The sequence below is a fragment of the Lissotriton vulgaris genome, chromosome 2_1 (assembly GCF_964263255.1).
Source record: "Lissotriton vulgaris chromosome 2_1, aLisVul1.2, whole genome shotgun sequence".
Taxonomy (NCBI): domain Eukaryota; kingdom Metazoa; phylum Chordata; class Amphibia; order Caudata; family Salamandridae; genus Lissotriton; species Lissotriton vulgaris.
The window spans coordinates 1,640,115,139-1,640,125,985 of NC_141687.1; the positions used below are offsets into that span (position 1 = coordinate 1,640,115,139).

Genomic DNA, 10,847 nt, shown 5'->3' on the forward strand with positions numbered 1-10,847 from the left:
TGGACGTCGATGTGGAGATACTTGGAGTTGCAGACAGGACATCTCTTGAACGGCCTTCGGTCCATGATGAACAGTCGATAGGGTCTGAGGCGTCGACTGGGCCCTCTGAGCAGAAAGCACGCGGGTGTATGGAATCCGGCTCGGAACCGAGCTGGAAGAGTTAGGCACCGAACTTAAGACTATACCGACGAAGAAACTAAAGATCTTTTGGTCTTGAGAAAAGTTCTTTATCGATTCCGACTAGAGGGAACCCAAAGACATCCGAACGCAATGGCGGAAAAAAACAATCTGAGGATGGAGTCGATGCCCATGCGCACTGTAGTCCAGGGGAGGAGCCACCTATCTCGTGATACTTCGAAGACTCTTCCAGGACAACAATGTGCGATCATCCGGACCCAACACTAGGCGGCGATCTATGCACAGATATGAATTCAGCAGCCCACATGCCTCGAACATCAGGGCCTGTACCACCTTATACTTACAATGCACCCTGCCCTTGAGCCTACCATAAGGGTGTCTGATATGAAGAAAAGGGAAGGTTTAGGGACTGGCAAGTGGGTGCACTTGCCCAGTCAACGTGGCAGTACTTGACTGCACACAGGCTCTGCAATGGCAGACCTGAGACACACTTTTACAGGCTGCTTCTGTGGATGGCACAACCAGTGCTGCAAGCCCATCAGCAGCATTTGGTTTACACACCCTGGGCACACTCAGTGCACTGAACTAGGGTCTGACAAGTAAACCAAACCAATCAATCATGTAAATCAGTAATCCATACATCAATTTACAATAGGGAGAGCATATGCACTTTGGCACTGATCAGCAGTGGTAAAGTGCCCAGAGTCATAAAACCAACAAAAAAGGGTCAGAAAAAATACAGGAGGAAGGCAAAAAGTTCAGGGATGACCCTGCAAAAAGGGCCAAGTCCAACACCCACCAATACCCACTAGCTCAAATTAACCACTGGGGTAAAGTCGTCTTCCCTCTGAAGCTTGCTGCTCTGCCTCTATCAGAGCACAACTTTCTTGCTCTGCCCTAAAAAAATACCACTCCCACACGATGGCCCAAACACGACGAAGCAGGAGACATATAACAACACCACCTAACAAGCATTTGCAATGCAATAGGTCTCGCATTATGAAATTTTGAGCTATTGGTCTTGTAAATGATAATATTTTTATTTATGTGTTTGTTTTGAAAATAGCTAAATTAATAGCTTTGTCATTTACAATGCCAATAGTTATAACTTTCGCAAATGTGACACCTATAGCATTTGTAATGCAACATGGTTTGTATTTACGTGACTTAGATGTATTGATATTACAAATAACGATGGCTTTTAATTTTTTTAAATAATTAATACTTAAATAAAAGTGATTCTAATTTATAATGGCAATAGCTTAAATTTTTGTAAATAACTTTTGTGAAGATTATGTTTAGTGTATTTTGTGATGAAAATCCAAGAACAGAAGTGAAATATGAACAATTTTTTGTGACATTTGTAATAAAGCTTGAAACATTGAGAGAACATATTTGACCCAGTTGTTGTTGATTTGTTGCACAGATGGATGCTGTAATGGCGCCGAGTGATGTTGTGGTGGCGCCGAGTGATGCTGTGGGGTTCAGTGATGCTGTGGTAGCGCATAGTGATGTTGTGGTGCCCCTAAGTGATGCTGTGGAGGCAATGAGTGATGCTGTGGAGGCCGTGCCGTGAGTGATGCTGTGGAGGCCGCGAGTGATGCTGTGGAGGCCGCGAGTGATGCTGTGGAGGCCGCGAGTGATGCTGTGGAGGCCGCGAGTGATGCTGTGGAGGCCGTGCCGTGAGTGATGCTGTGGAGGCCGCGAGTGATGCTTTGGAGGCCGTGCCGGGAGTGATGCTGTGGAGGCCGCGAGTGATGCTGTGGAGGCCGTGCCGTGAGTGATGCTGTGGAGGCTGCGAGTGATGCTGTGGAGGCCGCGAGTGATGCTGTGGAGGCCGCGAGTGATGCTGTGGAGGCCGCGAGTGATGCTGTGGAGGCCGCGAGTGATGCTGTGGAGGCCGCGAGTGATGCTGTGGAGGCCGCGAGTGATGCTGTGGAGGCCGCGAGAGATGCTGTGGAGGCCGCGCCGTGAGTGATGCTGGGAGGCCGCGAGAGATGCTGTGGAGGCCGCGAGTGATGCTGTGGAGGCCGCGAGTGATGCTGTGGAGGCCGCGAGTGATAATGTGGAGGCCGCGAGTGATAATGTGGAGGCCGCGAGTGATAATGTGGAGGCCGCGAGTGATAATGTGGAGGCCGCGAGTGATAATGTGGAGGCCGCGAGTGATAATGTGGAGGCCGCGAGTGATGCTGTGGAGGCCGTGCCGTGAGTGATGCTGTGGAGGCCGCGAGTGATGCTGTGGAGGCCGCGAGTGATGCTGTGGAGGCCGCGAGTGATGCTGTGGAGGCCGTGCCGTGAGTGATGCTGTGGAGGCTGCGAGTGATGCTGTGGAGGCCGCGAGTGATGCTGTGGAGGCCGCGAGTGATGCTGTGGAGGCCGCGAGTGATGCTGTGGAGGCCGCAAGTGATGTTGTGGAGGCCGTGAGTGATGCTGTGGAGGCCGTGAGTGGTGCTGAGTGGTGCTGGAGTGGTGCCGAGTGGTGCTGTGGTGGTGCCGAGTGGTGCTGTGGTGGTGCCGAATGGTGCTGTGGTGGTGCCAAGTGATGCTGTGGTGCTGCTGAGTGGTGCTGCTGAGTGATGCTGTGGTGCTGCTGAGTGATGCTGTGGTGCTGCTGCGTGATGCTGTGGTGCTGCTGAGTGATGCTGTGGTGCTGCTGAGTGATGCAGTGGCGGCGGTACTGATTAGCGATCGAGAAAAGCCAGAAACACCAGGGGGGTGGGGAAGCAGATTGCCTTCAAGCTTTAAGCAAGCCCCTTTAATGCTCTCGCAGATCTTATTGTAACCTTGCGCTCTTTGTTTAGGATGGCCCATAGACAAACACTGGTGGCATCCTCAGTGTGCCATTTGGAGCATAACGTAAACATAGTGTTTTTATTTTACCCTGAACTAAAGCCGCGAGTGGAATTAAACAGGTTTAGTCATGTTAACACTGTCTCAGAACTCTAGACAGTATGAATTCACAAAATAACTGTCCCACAAACTGTTCGAATTACAAGGTGTGATCTTCAGTTTTGGTTCATGCTGATAAACTTATGCCAATGCCCTCCAAAAAATACCACAGGGTGCGATGTCAAGAACTGATGCTGGACACGTTTCTTCTTGTCGATGTCACATTAAATAATGTGTTTTTTTCAGACTACTCATGCTGCAAAGCTGGTCATAACACAGTACATGAAAACTGAAAGACTGAACAGTATACATTCTAAAATAATTTTGCAATCCTGTCAAAAAGAAAATAAATTGATTTATTTTGAGAAAAGGCAGTGAAATGAAATTAAATGCGGACGGGAAATGCTCTGGGTATTGCGGGGGCGGGGTGCTATTCCTTTGAAGTGTGTGCGAGGCTGGCGGCTCGGAGACCGAATGGAAAGCTTGTGCACGGGCACATGCACTCGGCACAATCCGCCTGGTTTAGCTTTCCTGGTTACAACTTATAATCTCGACATCTATCACTTACGTGATAGAATAGTCGAGACCTAAAAAGGGGTTTCACTTTACAAAATGAAACACATCAAACACTCTTTTTAGAATAAGGCTTGTGGTTTTATTTATGTAATGCTCTCTAGCAGAAAGGCTTTGTGTTAAGAAGTAGTCTTCAAATTATATATATATATATATATATATATATATATATATATATATATATATATATATATATATATATATATATATATATATATAGGGGCTGAGCAAAACAAAGTGCTCAAGAACCAGTTGCATCTGGTTCTCCCCTTGCCTACACTGCTACATCAAAGGATTTCTGTGTATAAAAGAGGGGCTGTGAACCCAACCCAAGTAAATGTTCTTGTCTTGTACTGGAATCTGCCAGGGGCGTGCTGCTGCTGGAGCTCAGGGGAAGGCTTGCCTCCCTGGGCTCTGCCCAGCCCCTGGATGCCTGGAGGACTCTTGGGGATCCCTATGCCTTTCCTGGGATGATTGGGGGACTTTGCTTTGCACTGGAATGCTGGAGATAAGGTTTTTGTGAAAAACCCTAAACACACCATGAAGGGCAACAGCCCGAGTAATACCTGGTAGGTTCAGCAAGAAGTTTGAAGGAAGGCAGCAGGGAAACGCTTCTCGGCGGAGGATCGCTGAATCCGAAACCTGAAGTGCTCGGAAACCACGGGTCTTTAAGTGGTTTCCCCCGGAAGCACAATGTCGCCGACAGCCTCCGGAGTACAGCTAGACTGCTGACTCCCTATGGACCGGAAGTGGGTGATAAACCGACTTCGTAAATGATACGGAGAAACGCAACCCACCGAAACATGACATTGATTTATGCTCATAGATGTGCTTTTATGGTTACTAGGTTTTACCTACTGTTTTAGGTTTTACTTCTCTACTGTGGTCTAGGTTTGATTTATTCCCTACTGCAGGTTATGTTATTAAGTGTATTTCCTGATGTTTAGGAGATTATGGTTAACCCTATTTTTAGCTTATGAGGTTGGCACACAATAGAGTTCTCGCCTTATGTGATACTGTTATGATTTATATTACAGGTTGACGCTGAGTATAGTGTCTGCCAGTGATTACTGGCTGTGTTCTAAGTTCATATGTATTCTTACTTTTACTATTCTTTACCAAGTGCTAATTCTGACAGTGGCCCACGTGGCCGTGTCCTGTGTATATAATCCCTTGTAAATATTGCCCGTGTCAGTTGGCACAGTGTATATTGTGTGATTACTATCTGATGTGTTTTTATAATAATACAAAGGCTATTTTTATATAACCTTGTGTGGAGTTCCTTTTGTGGTGTGCCTAGTGTGTTGTTACTGTGTGTGTTGTGCAAATGCTTTACACATCGCCACCGAGATAAGCCTAACTGCTCGTGCCAAGCTACCAAGGGGGTGAGCAGGGGTTATTTTTGGCGTGTAACTCCCTTTCCCTGACTAGAGTGGTGGTCTCTGCCTGGCTTTGGCGCAAGCCTTAGCCAACCAGAGATCCCCATTTCTAACAGAAACCCACTGAACACAGATTATTGCTAACTTTTTTTTAACAAGCAGGCACAAGTGCTTACCTTGCAGGCACTAAGGTCACGATTAGAATGGTGCAGCTTGTGCAGTGGCACAGGGGGCAAAAGTTCTAGGAAACCCACGGAACACTGATTTTTGCTACATTTTACTAATAAACAAGCAGTCATAAGGTACGTTCCCTCTAAGGCGCGCGCGCGCGCGCACCGCTGCTGACCTCACCGCGCACCACCTGGCGTGGAACGCGCACACAGTCAGGAAGTCGCGCCGCCGGCCGCTTTGAAAGAAGCGAGCGGCGCGAATGCGGTGGAGCGGTCGTGAGGCGTGCAGGTAAGGAGGTGGGGGAGGGCCTGTGGCGCTAGAGGCTATGAGGGAGGGCGGGGTAGACTCTGGCCTTTTGTTTAAGTATTGCTGTTAATCAGAGCCCCTTCACGGGCTCCGATTACAGTAATACTTAAACAAAAGGCCAGAGTCTTCCCCGCGCTTTCCTAACAAAAGAGTAGACAGTTTCCAAACACACGCTGTGTTTGGAAACTGTCTACGCTTTTGTTAGGAAAGCTTGTTAACTGACTGCACCACAAGGGGCTGAAAACAAATTAACTTGTGAGGCGCTCCTAGTTTCTTATGCACGGTAGATCCCAATATAATTGTAGTAAGCCAGAGGTCCCAAAAGAGACTAGATCCGATTCGAAGTGGATTTTGCGGTTGGAAAATAAATCTGATGAACAGATGGTGGTAATCCTTGTCCAAGACAGCTCTTGAGTAATACATCATAGATAAATGTAGGAGGGCTTAACATGCTGTTATTATTTGGAATCCTGGATTCTGCACTATGTTAGAGTACATCTAAAAATATTGAAGGACATACATTTCCTTGAAGGATGCAGACAACCAAATATAGTTAGTATAAAACATTATTTGTATGGATATAGCCATTATCATACCATATATTGATTTACACGCTAGCAGTAGTTCATGCACTCCAAGAATTTACCATAATTCTCCACTGCAGGGACGCAGAAATATGCAACAACGTTTAGCAGTGGTTTAGCAGTAAAGTTATTCCTTATAATTTTTTCCACTTACATGTTCCAAACATCACAAAATAGTATTTACCATGGCATGAAGGTTAGGGCTGTAGAATATTAGAGATTTCATAAAGGAAAGAGACAATGTTTTTCTGTTAAGGTATCCCAATAAATACATTAATGTGTTCCATTACCAACTCAAACTATCCATACATTCAAAGGGAAGAAGTGGATGCCAGCCAGATTCATTCTAAGGAATACAAAGATGTCAATGTTAGGTGGTTCTCATTATTTTTTTTATTTCAAAAACGTCAGCAAATAAATGCGTTAATGTGTTAACCAAATTGAACACTTTCCTTCCATACAAAAATACGGTGCTACTGATGCAGTGGAAGAATGTCAATGGATTCTCCAGGCAGAAGTAGGATACAGCGCCTATGGGAACCCAGCTTACAGCTTCCGCCAGAAGTGCCAATCAAGAGGGATTCCCTCCATGCCTGGTGACCTGCCAGGTTTCCACAGTGATAAGAGCACAAAAAAAGAAAGATTTTCGTCATATAAGAAAGAAGACTGTCATGAGCTGTTGCTCAGGTCCAGCAGCGTCCATTTAAAAGCAGATAACTTCCACCATCAATCTGCAGTGAAGTATCTGTATCCATAGCGTTGAATTCCACTGCATGTCACCATCTTGCCTCCATTCACCACAAATCGATGTCCGTTTTGCCTCTGGCCCCAACATATCAAAAAAAGGATGGCGCCCTGTGCCTTCATGAAAATGCACCTCAGCACCAACCAGTAGAATTGCAATGGCAACCATTCCCTGAGCAGTTGGCGTTTTCTCTCCTCATCTCACCCAGCTGCACAACTGAGTATTTTGATTTTCCCGTAGCTCTTAAGGGGAATCAACAAAGGGCCAATATGCTTTGGGTGTGAGAACTAATAGCACTGGTTCATGGAAGGGAAGCAAGTTATCTCTCCGAGGTTTGGATATAAAGGCAATTGATGGGAGTGGCCCTGTTTGTGTATGACATCTGTGTATTTTCCAACTAGGAACTAAAGATTTTTTGGAGAGGGGAGGGGGGGGTGGTCTAAAATCTACTGAGCAGATTGTGATAAAAAAAACCCTACCACACAAATATTAATATATTTGTTACTCAACTGGTCTAGCGCTGGTGTCAGAAGGGTATAATTTTCCAAAAACGGAGTTCAATTTGTCTCATGCACCTCCCTTTCTCAGCAATAACTGGAATGTAACTGGCTATAGGACGAAAGGTCTTCATTCACAAAGTTCCTCAACTGCTGCTTTTTGGCAAAAATGAGATTCTGTGCTGAGCACACTTCAGTGTTGTAAGCTGCAGCATCCCTACTAGTGCAGGGGACAGATTTTTTCCAGCCAAAGCACCAATCGCCTCCTATTGCACATAGAGACTATTAAAGGACATGCTGCTGATTAGCGACAGCATGCAAAAACATACAGGAGAGACATAGTACCAAAACAAAAAAGTTAAAATAAGACTACAGCGCCCCGATAACCCTGCAGGGCATTTGTGTGCACTGAAATTCAAATAAATAAAATTCAAAACCGAACTAATCCTCAAGAAATTCAAGTAAGGAAATGGAAAAGTAAACCTAGCAGAATCTTGAAATTGTGATTGCTCAAGCGGAGCAAAGAGTGCAGGGCACCAAAAGCGAGTGGGGCAGAGGACAGGAGGGCACCAAAAGCGAGTGGGGCAGAGGGCAGAAGGGCACCAAAAGTGAGTGGGGCAGAGGGCAGAAGGGCACCAAAAGCGAGTGGGGCAGAGGGCAGGAGGGCACCAAAAGCGAGTGGGACAGAGGGCAGGAGGGCACCAAAAGCGAGTGGGACAGAGGGCAGGAGGGCACCAAAAGCGAGTGGGGCAGAGGGCAGAAGGGCACCAAAAGTGAGTGGGGCAGAAGGGCACCAAAAGTGAGTGGGGCAGAGGGCAGGAGGGCACCAAAAGCGAGTGGGACAGAGGGCAGGAGGGCACCAAAAGCGAGTGGGGCAGAGGGCAGAAGGGCACCAAAAGCGAGTGGGGCAGAGGGCAGAAGGGCACCAAAAGCGAGTGGGGCAGAGGGCAGAAGGGCACCAAAAGTGAGTGGGGCAGAGGGCAGGAGGGCACCAAAAGCGAGTGGGACAGAGGGCAGGAGGGCACCAAAAGCGAGTGGGACAGAGGGCAGAAGGGCACCAAAAGTGAGTGGGGCAGAGGGCAGAAGGGCACCAAAAGCGAGTGGGGCAGAGGGCAGGAGGGCACCAAAAACGAGTGGCATTTGGCGCCGCAGACACGCGAGGTTCGGTTCCTGGCGCACATAGCCATGGTTGCAGCGCACAGAGACCCTCCACTGCCGCACACAGAGGAAAAAAATTAGAGGGAACATTGGTCATAAGTGAAATTACCTTGCAGGCACTAAGGCAATGATTTCAATGGTGCAGCAGGTGCAGTAGTACGGCGTCAAGAGCTCTTGGGAACCCACTGAACATCAATTATTGCTATATTTTACTACTAAACAAGCAGCCACATGTCCAATTACCTTGCAGCCACTAGTGCAATAACTTGAATGGTGCAGCAGCTTTTTTTAATTTGTTTTTTAGGCCACAAATGGTGGAGAAGCAACAGATGAGCAGGTAGGTCGAGGCAACTAAATCATTTTTTATTATTAAATGCCAAAGGGGGCGAAGCAATGGACGAAGCTGGAGCACCACTGAGCACATGGGATGAGGGTATTTGAGAGGCAAACATCACAAAATAAAGAGAGCTTGCACTCTTGTCGGGTTCTTAAAGAAAAACAAATTCTCCTAAAGTGAGGAGTCGCAGCAAGTTATCCAATCAAAAGAAAAATGAATGATAAAGAAGCCGTGCTACAGGAAAGTACAATACAAGAGATAGAAGGAAAGCAATCACATAAATAGCAAGCAGCTGAAATTAACCAAATGTAAGCGATAGGCTAGCTCTAACCCCAATGAGTTTCTAGTATGGTCCACTAGAGGTTTTTCGCTATCTGTAAGCGAGACCTAAAAATAAACGGGCATACAAATATCAACATGTGAACAAAAAGATCGCAGGTATGAATGAGCCGGGCATTGAGACTGTACATACGGAATCTTCGTACGAAATAAGCAACCTGTGAACACAAAACGGGTTTCTGCAACAACGAGCCATGAACACAGTACGCACATACGCGTGACCGACAGAACGGCATGTATTAAAAAAAACACAGAACCGTGAGCACCGAACAGCTCCCCGGGAGCATAAAATCCACAGAAAAGAGACCCTTGAGCACAGAATGCACATACGAAATATCGACCGATGAGCAGAGAACGCTCACACAGAATATCCATCTGCCCACGAGGACAGTCAGCACAATCAAAACAGAAACACGCGTGCTCGGAACGTGTATAAATACCAACGGCCGAACGGGAACGTACCTACGGCTGCAAACCTGTCAGGTGACGCGCAGCTGGCGTACCCGCCGTCCAACCCTCATTTCCCCACTTTAGTATTTAAAAGAGATGCCGAGTTTTCCATTGCAACTCCACCAGTCCTATGCACATTGATGTAAGGCTAGAAAGGACAGCATTTCGGGACATGCGGGACTGACAGTCCGGGCTCCTTGTCCACTCACCTTGGTACCCGCTATGGTGGTTCCGGGGAGGGCCCCAGCCTGGAAGCAGAGCTCAGAGGTTTTCTTTTCCAGGTTGTTTCGGGAAGGGCGTCGGAGAGTGTCAATCTGGGAGGCAGTTTTAGAGGTGGGGAAATCTAGGAGGGCAGGAGTCTGCCTGGATTAGTTGTGGATGTGGGAGGGCTTTGACGACGAGAAGGGAGGGGGGGGGTCTTGGGCGGCAGAACGTCTTAAATGGGAAGTCGGTAGTGGTAGGGTCTGGAAAAGGGGTCCAGGCGGTGGGGTGGGGGGGTCTCGAAGAAGGTGAGACTCGGCGCTACTGTCCTAGGCTCAGCAGGTTGCTTGCTGCAGCGAAGCTCTCGTCAGTCCCACGCGCGTCACTGCGTCGTAGCGAATGGGGGAGGGGTAAAGCCGACGGTGCCCCCCCCCCTCCAGATCTGCGGCTGATCACTCGTGCGACTGGTAACGGCCCGCTCACAAACAGCATTTCTCGGGGGTTCCGAGGCAACCCATTCCACTAGCAGGGCTGGACTGGGAACCGAAAGGAAGCCTGGCAAATGTTGTCTGTCTCAGACCAGCGCTCGTACTGCAGCTAGCGAGCCTGGCCACTGGGGGGCAGTTCTCCACCAAAGACATTTTTTTAAATAAAATGCAAATATGGTGTATTTTACAACACAGTTTCATTATAGAATTTTGTTTAATCATTGAATGTATATATGGAACTAGGAGACCAGGCTGCATGGTTCAGTGAATAGTTGGATGGGTGAATTAATTCAAGAATGGATGACAATAAAGACTTAGCCAGTGGTGGCTGCCGACTAACCCCCAGATGCATCAAAGTTCTGTTTTGCAAGTCCTTAATAGCGAATTTTAAGGAGTCGCTATTAAAGGCTCGCAAAACAGGATGCATGTAGGAATCGTAATATTATTTGCGATTTCTACTGATTCCTTATTTGCGATTCACTAATTGCTAATCGCAAATATGGAATGGCTTTCCCATTCATTCCTATGGGCCAATGAATGGGGAGTCATTCCTTATTTGCGATTCGCAATTAACGAATCGGAAATGTGCCGC

General features: G+C 47.4%; 1 protein-coding gene across 1 annotated transcript in view; it reads right to left on the bottom strand.

The window, feature by feature from the left end:
* TMEM244 (transmembrane protein 244) overlaps window positions 1-10,151 on the bottom strand; it is a 289,090-nt gene extending 278,939 nt beyond the window's left edge. The window contains exon 1 of the mRNA XM_086957516.1: window positions 9,776-10,151. The gene's annotated coding sequence lies outside the window, so the exon portion shown is untranslated. The remainder of the gene's footprint in view (window positions 1-9,775) is intronic.
* Between the last annotated feature and the right edge of the window lie 696 nt (window positions 10,152-10,847).